This window comes from Entelurus aequoreus, linkage group LG08 (genome assembly GCF_033978785.1).
Source record: "Entelurus aequoreus isolate RoL-2023_Sb linkage group LG08, RoL_Eaeq_v1.1, whole genome shotgun sequence".
In the NCBI taxonomy this organism is placed as follows: Eukaryota; Metazoa; Chordata; class Actinopteri; order Syngnathiformes; family Syngnathidae; genus Entelurus; species Entelurus aequoreus.
The window spans coordinates 76,542,508-76,550,007 of NC_084738.1; the positions used below are offsets into that span (position 1 = coordinate 76,542,508).

At 33.3% G+C, this 7,500-nt stretch overlaps 1 protein-coding gene and 1 pseudogene across 2 annotated transcripts in view; one reads left to right on the top strand and one right to left on the bottom strand.

Moving 5' to 3' along the window:
- The window catches only part of LOC133656314 (protein sidekick-2-like), a 1,293,862-nt pseudogene that overhangs the window by 48,053 nt on the left and 1,238,309 nt on the right, over nt 1-7,500 (top strand).
- Nucleotides 6,358-7,500, bottom strand: part of LOC133656307 (cdc42 effector protein 4-like) — a 60,949-nt gene continuing 59,806 nt past the window's right edge. For both annotated transcript variants that reach the window (XM_062057331.1, XM_062057332.1), the window contains exon 2: nt 6,358-7,500. This exon is cut by the window's right edge and continues 1,073 nt beyond it. The gene's annotated coding sequence lies outside the window, so the exon portion shown is untranslated.

Sequence of the window (7,500 nt, forward strand, 5' to 3'; positions counted from 1 at the left end):
TATTTGTCAACTTGAAAAGTTGGATTTGAAGAGTTCATATTTCTCTGACAAAACAACACCTGCATGTTATAGTAGGCACTGTCCACGTTACCATGACTACGTTTGATCAAACTGATTATTACTTATATTTTATAGTAGTATATTTTATAGTAGGCACTGTACACGTTACCATGACTACGTTTGATCAAACTGATTATTACTTATATTGTATAGTAGTATATTTTATAGTAGGCAGTGTACACGTTACCATGACTATGTTTGATCAAACTGAATAATACTTATATTTTATAGTAGTGTATTTTATAGTAGGCAGTGTACACGTTACCATGACTACGTTTGATCAAACTGATTATTACTTATATTTTATAGTAGTATATGTTATAGTAGGCAGTGTACACGTTACCATGACTACGTTTGATCAAACTTGATTATTACTTATATTTTATAGTAGTGTATTTTATAGTAGGCAGTGTACATGTTACCATGACTACGTTTGATCAAACTGATTATTACTTATATTTTATAGTAGTGTATTTTATAGTAGGCAGTGTACACGTTACCATGACTACCTTTGATCAAACTGAATATTACTTATATTTTATAGTAGTATATGTTATAGTAGGCAGTGTACACGTTACCATGACTACGTTTGATCAAACTGATTATTACTTATATTTTATAGTAGTGTATTTTATAGTAGGCAGTGTACACGTTACCATGACTACGTTTGATCAAACTGAATATTACTTATATTTTATAGTAGTATATGTTATAGTAGGCAGTGTACACGTTACCATGACTACGTTTGATCAAACGGAATATTACTTATATTTTATAGTAGTATATTTTATAGTAGGCAGTGTACACGTTACCATGACTATGTTTGATCAAACGCAATATTACTTATATTTTACTAGACTTAAACATTGCAAACATTTTAGGTAAGTATGCACATGCTATGCTATATAATGCTAGCTGTTTGAAGCATGCTTAGCTGTTAGCATTGTTTTCAATTGCATTCCATTGGTGTTCTCCCGAGAGTTGAAATATGCGTCAGCTACCTTTTAGCAGCATTTTACATTTCATATTCAGTACTTTAGCATACCTATTTTGTTAGATGCTACCTTTTAGTAGCATTTTACATTTCATATATAGTACTTTAGTACAGTGGTCCCCAACCACCGGGCCGCGGCCTGGTACCGGTCCGCGGACCGATTGGTACCGGGCCGCACAAGAAATGTAATTAAAAAAATAAATAAATAAATTAAAAAAAAGGTTTTTAATTTTTTTTAATTAAATCAACATAAAAAACACAATATATACATTATATATAAATATAGATCAATACAGTCTGCAGGGATACAGTCCGTAAGCACACATGATTGTATTTCTTTATGAAAATTTAAAAAAAAAAATTTTTTTTTTTTTTTTTTTTTAATTAAATCAACATAAAAAACACAATATATACATTATATATAAATATAGATCAATACAGTCTGCAGGGATACAGTCCGTAAGCACACATGATTGTATTTCTTTATGAAAATTAAAAAAATATTTTTTTTTTTTAAATTAAATCAACATAAAAAACACAATATATACATTATATATAAATATAGATCAATACAGTCTGCAGGGATACAGTCTGTAAGCACACATGATTGTATTTCTTTATGAAAATTAAAAAAATTATAATTTTTTTTTTTTTTTTTTTTTAAATTAAATCAACCTAAAAAACACAATATATACATTATATATAAATATAGATCAATACAGTCTGCAGGGATACAGTCCGTAAGCACACATGATTGTATTTCTTTATGAAAATTAAAAAAATAAAATAAAAAATAAAAAATAAAATAAAAAAAGCCCCCACCCCCCTGGTCCGTGGGACACATTTTCTAGCGTTGACCGGTCTGCAGCTACAAAAAGGTTGGGGACCACTGCTTTAGTATACCTATCTTGCTCTGGTGCTACCTTTTACTAGCATTTCACATTTCATACTTCTTATGTTTGGGTGCGAGCTTTTAGCATCATTTTGTGTTTCCTATTTAGCACTTAAGCATACCTTTTTTGTTCAGGTGCTCCCTTATATCAGAATTTTGCTTTTCATACTTAGCACTTTAGCTTTCCTATGTTAATCAGGTGCTACCTTTTAGTACAAGTTTGTGTTTCATATTTTGCACCTAAGCATATCTATTGTGCACATTGACAATGGCTGTGGTTGTTTTTGTCATGTAAGAAAATCCTTCAAACATAACTCTTTGTTTAGGCCAGTGGTTCTTAACCTGGGTTGGATGGAACCCTAGGGGTTCGGTGAGTCGGCCTCAGGGGTTCGGCGGAGGTCAAGACACACCCGACTCATCGTGTAAATAAAAACTTCTCCCCATCGGCGTATTATGGATACGACAACAGCAGAAGTCAGACTGATTTGCAGGTGTGTCATTTGTTGTGAGTTTATGCACTGTGTTGGTTTTGTTGTTTGAACAAGGTGATGTTCATGCACGCTTCATCAAGTGCACCAGTAATAAAACATGGTAACACTTTAGTATGGGGAACATATTCACCATTAATTAGTTGCTTATTAACACGCAAATTAGTAACATATTGGCTCTTAACTAGTCATTATTAAAGGCCTACTGAAATTATTTTTTAAATTTAAACGGGAATAGCAGATCCATTCTATGTGTCATACTTGATCATTTCGCGATATTGCCATATTTTTGCTGAAAGGATTTAGTAGAGAAAATCGACGATCAAGTTCGCAACTTTTGCTCGCTGATAAAAAAAAGCCTTGCCTGTAGCGGAAGTAGCGTGACGTCACAGGAGCTAGTATTCCTCACAATTCCCCATTTTTTACAATGGAGCGAGAGAGAGTCGGACCGAGAAAGTGACGATTACCCCATTAATTTGAGCGAGGATGAAAGATTTGTGGATGAGGAACGTTACAGTGAAGGACTTGAGAGGCAGTGCAGAACGTATCTTTTTTTGCTCTGACCGTAACTTAGGTACAAGCTGGCTCATTGGATTCCACACTCTCTCCTTTTTCTATTGTGGATCACGGATTTGTATTTTAAACCACCTCAGATACTATATCCTCTTGAAAATGAGAGTCGAGAACGCGAAATGGACATTCAGTGCCTTTTATCTCCACGACAATACATCGGCGAAATGCTTTAGCTACGAGCTAACGTAGCTAAAGCTACGTTAACAAAAAAAATAAACCCCTGACTGGAAGGATAGATAGAAAATCAACAATACTATTAAACCGTGGACATGTAAATACACGGTTAATGCTTTCCAGCCTGGCGAAGGTTAACAATGCTGTGCTAACGACACCATTGAAGCTAACTTAGCAACGGGACCTCACAGAGCTATGCTAAAAACATTAGCTCTCCACCTACGCCAGCCAGCCCTCATCTACTCATCAACACCCGTGCTCACCTGCGTTCCAGCGATCGGCAGAAGGACGAAGGACTTCACCCGATGCGTTTGGCGGCCCGGAGACGTAGGAAGTCAAGGTGAGGTCGGCGGCTAGCGCGGCTAGCGCTCCAACAAAGTCCTCCTGGTTGTGTTGCTGTAGTCCGCTGCTAATACACCGATCCCACCTACAACTGTCTTCTTTGGAGTCTTCATTGTTCATTAAACAAATTGCAAAAGATGTCCAGAATACTGTGGAATTATGAAATGAAAACAGAGCTTTTTGTATAGGATTCTACGGGGTACCATAACTTCCGTTACTCTGACTTCGTCACGCGCATACGTCTTCATACCGCAACGTTTCAGCCGGATATTTCCCGGGAAGTTTTAAATGTCACTTTATAAGTTAACCCGGCCGTATTGGCATGTGTTGCAATGTTAAGATTTCATCATTGATATATAAACTATCAGACTGCGTGGTCGCTAGTAGTGGCTTTCAGTAGGCCTTTAAGTACTTATTAATGCCTTATTCGGCATGGCCTTATTATAACCCTAACCCTCTAACCCTGGCCCTAACCCTCTAACCCAGGGGTGTCCAAAGTGCGGCCCGGGGGCCATTTGCGGCCCGCAGGTAATTTTTTAACGGACCCACGGCACATTCTAAAAATACGATATAAAAAAAAACAAAACATAAAAACTGGTATAAAAGAGCAAACAGGTGAAATGTAACAAGAAAATATTGCATTATTTACTCTAATAACACAAAAATTATTAAAAAATAATAATGAATCAAAATGAATGTCATTATGAATTATTGACCTATTCAAGGCTCCAATTAGGTCACATTAAATATTCCACTTTGAGATATTTTGGGGGGAAAATGTTGCATATTTTTTGGTTGCCATTTAAAAAACAAAGTTTTTTAAAGAAGGGCCTAAAACAAACAAACAAAAAACATAAACAACACTAAACAACACTACTTAGAATATGTTCCCCATACTAAAGTGTTACCAAAAACATATAACTTTGTCTTGAATTATTTGAAAAAACATTTTATTTTTCACTAAAGAAGGGTTGGGTACCTCCAACAAGGTTAAGAACCACTAATATAGACTGTTTTTAAGCAGGTATAGTGTAGACATCGCCCTCTAGTGGTCATGTGTGAAGCTGGTGCAAATATATGAGAGTGGGCCTAAATAAACGGCCATAAATCAGTTACACGCAACCGCCACTAGAGGGAGACATCAGCCTTGATTACATTGCAGTCCCTTTCTCTAAAGATCTGCTTCACGGTCACGGCGATGACGTCATTTGCAAGCGCAAAGCCGACACTTTTTTTTGTTCACGTCACACATAAGAGGAAAATAGTTTGATATCAGCAGCTTTTATTGACAAATGGAGCCGTTATTGAAAAGAAATGAAGGATCTTATTATTTATTGTGTGTAAAAGTAACATGGCACTCATAGGAGGAAACATCTTCCAGCTCTTGTCTGCTTTTTTTATGCAGATGTTTGCACATTTGTCCAGAAAAACAAAACAAAAAAAAAAACAGCTCAGATCATTTTCACAGCAATTTTCCATCATGATGTAATAATGCTAATAATAGAACAGCGACACAAGGCTTTTCAAAATAAAGTCACCAGCATTAACGATGGAGCATCCTTTTGAATGAAAAATGTTTTACATTTTTAATTAACCCTTTTACCTTGAGAGAGACAAAAAAAAGAAAAGAAGTAAATAATAAAAAAAAGATAAACGCACGTATGAGGAAAACGACATCATGCTAGTGTTAGCAATAAAGGCTAAATACTCTACGTGGGACACAACATTAGGTACACCAAATAGGATCTTTTCGAACACCTTGCAGCCATGGCAATTAAACATTTTTAAAAAATACATTATATTTAAAAATTTTTTTAAGCATTACAAAATACTCTGAATTCAGTTATTTCATAGCATTTTAAAAAAATTATTTAACAAACCCGTGTTTAAAAATATATATTGTTTTAGTTAAAATAATCAGGTTGTAGTTTACTATAGCTAAATAGGAACATTCTGAATTTATGTAAACAGTATTTTGTCATTTCGTCACATATTTTTTTTCAATTATTTGATCATACTCTATTGTACCCATGTTTAAAAAAATATATATATTGTTTTAGTTAAAATATTATATTTGTTATTGCTGTTTATCACCATAAATAAAGAACAACATTCTGACTTTACACCCACAACATATGTTTGATCATTTTAATAAAAATACATATTTTAAAATGTTTTATTTATACTTTATTTTATATAATAGTATAAAAAAAAAAGATTTTTAAATTCAGATAATCTGGTTGTAGTTTACTATAGCTAAATAGGAACCTTCTGAATTTACACCCACAATATGTAGACATTGTTTTGTCATTTCGCCATATTTTTTTTAATATTATTTAATTATGCTTTATTTTACCCATGTTTAAAAATATATATTGCTTTAGTTAAAATATTATATTTGTTATTGATGTTTATCACTATAAATAAAGAAGAAAATTCTGACTTTACACCCACAGCCTGTATACAGTAGTTTGTCATTTCGCCACATATTTTTAAAATGATTTAATTATGCTTTATTTTACCCATGTTTAAAAATATATATATTGTTTTAGTTAAATAATTTTTTTAATACTTTTTTTTCAATTATATTTGTTATGTTTACCACTATAAATAATGAAGAAAATTCTGACTTTACACCCACAGTCTGTACACAGTATTTTGTCATTTCGCCACATATTTTTTTAAATGATTTAATTATACTTTATTTTACCCATGTTAAAAAATATATATATTGTTTTAGTTCATTAATATATATATATATATATATATATATATATATATATATATATATATATATATATATATATATATATTTTTTTTTTTTAAATTATATTTATGTTTATCACTATAAATAATGAAGCAAATTCTGACTTTACTCCCACAGTCTGTATACAGTATTTTGTCCTTTTGCCACATATTTTTAAAATTAATTAATTATACTTTATTTTACCCATGTTAAAAAATAGATATATTGTTTTAGTTAAAACATTTTGTTTTCATTTTTGTAATTTATTATATTTGTTATGTTTATCACTATAAATAAAAATGAAAATTCAGACTTTACATCCACAACACATGTTTGATCATTTTGATAAAAATACATTTTAAAATGAATTATTTATACTTTATTTTATATAATAGTATAAAAAATATCTTTTTAAATTCAAATAATCTGGTGGTAGTTTGCATGTTACTATAAACGGAGACGAACATTCTGCCTATACAACCACAAAATGAATGTAAAACAATAAATAAGTACAACCTCTGTCTGTGGAACACTCTCCCTGACCACCTGAGGGCACCACAGACTGTGGATGCTTTTAAAAAAAGGCTTAGAAACCCTTATTTTTAAAAAAAAGCCTTTTTTTAAGAATTATGCGTGTTTGTCCTAGTTTTTATTTGTATTATTATCTTTTTCTTTTAATACGCTGTAGCACTTTGAGGTCGTTTGCTCAATGTAAAATAAAATCTATTATTATTATTATTAAAATGTAATTATATTATATTCATGCGTTAAAAAGAATGATGCATGCTGGGAAAGCTGCCTTGTGCGGGCGTACCTAATGTTGCGACCGGTGAGTTGACGTCTTCTGGCATCCTTTTGACCTCCCCCCCCCCGACGACGAGCGCGGGGGAAACATCTTGATTGGTTTAAGTCAGCCGACGGCGTGATTGGATGGCGAGGTCGCTACCAAAAAGTCACTCAAGCCACATCCTTCCTCTCCACTCAGATTCTCACAAAACTGCCTCATCGGCGTTTTTCTAACGTACAAAAAACATCCCAAGGTCTCCCGCTAACGTTCGGCCAACCATCGATCGGATGATTAAGTGCGTCGTAGCTTTAAGAGCGTTTCTAAGCGACGTCCGGTCAAATGAGAAATGATCCAACTCACGTGCTGCCGTCTTTGTCCTTCCGCAACACCCGTGGCTGTAGGCGACGTCCACGTGACTCGGTATGGTGATTATTAGTGAAGAGT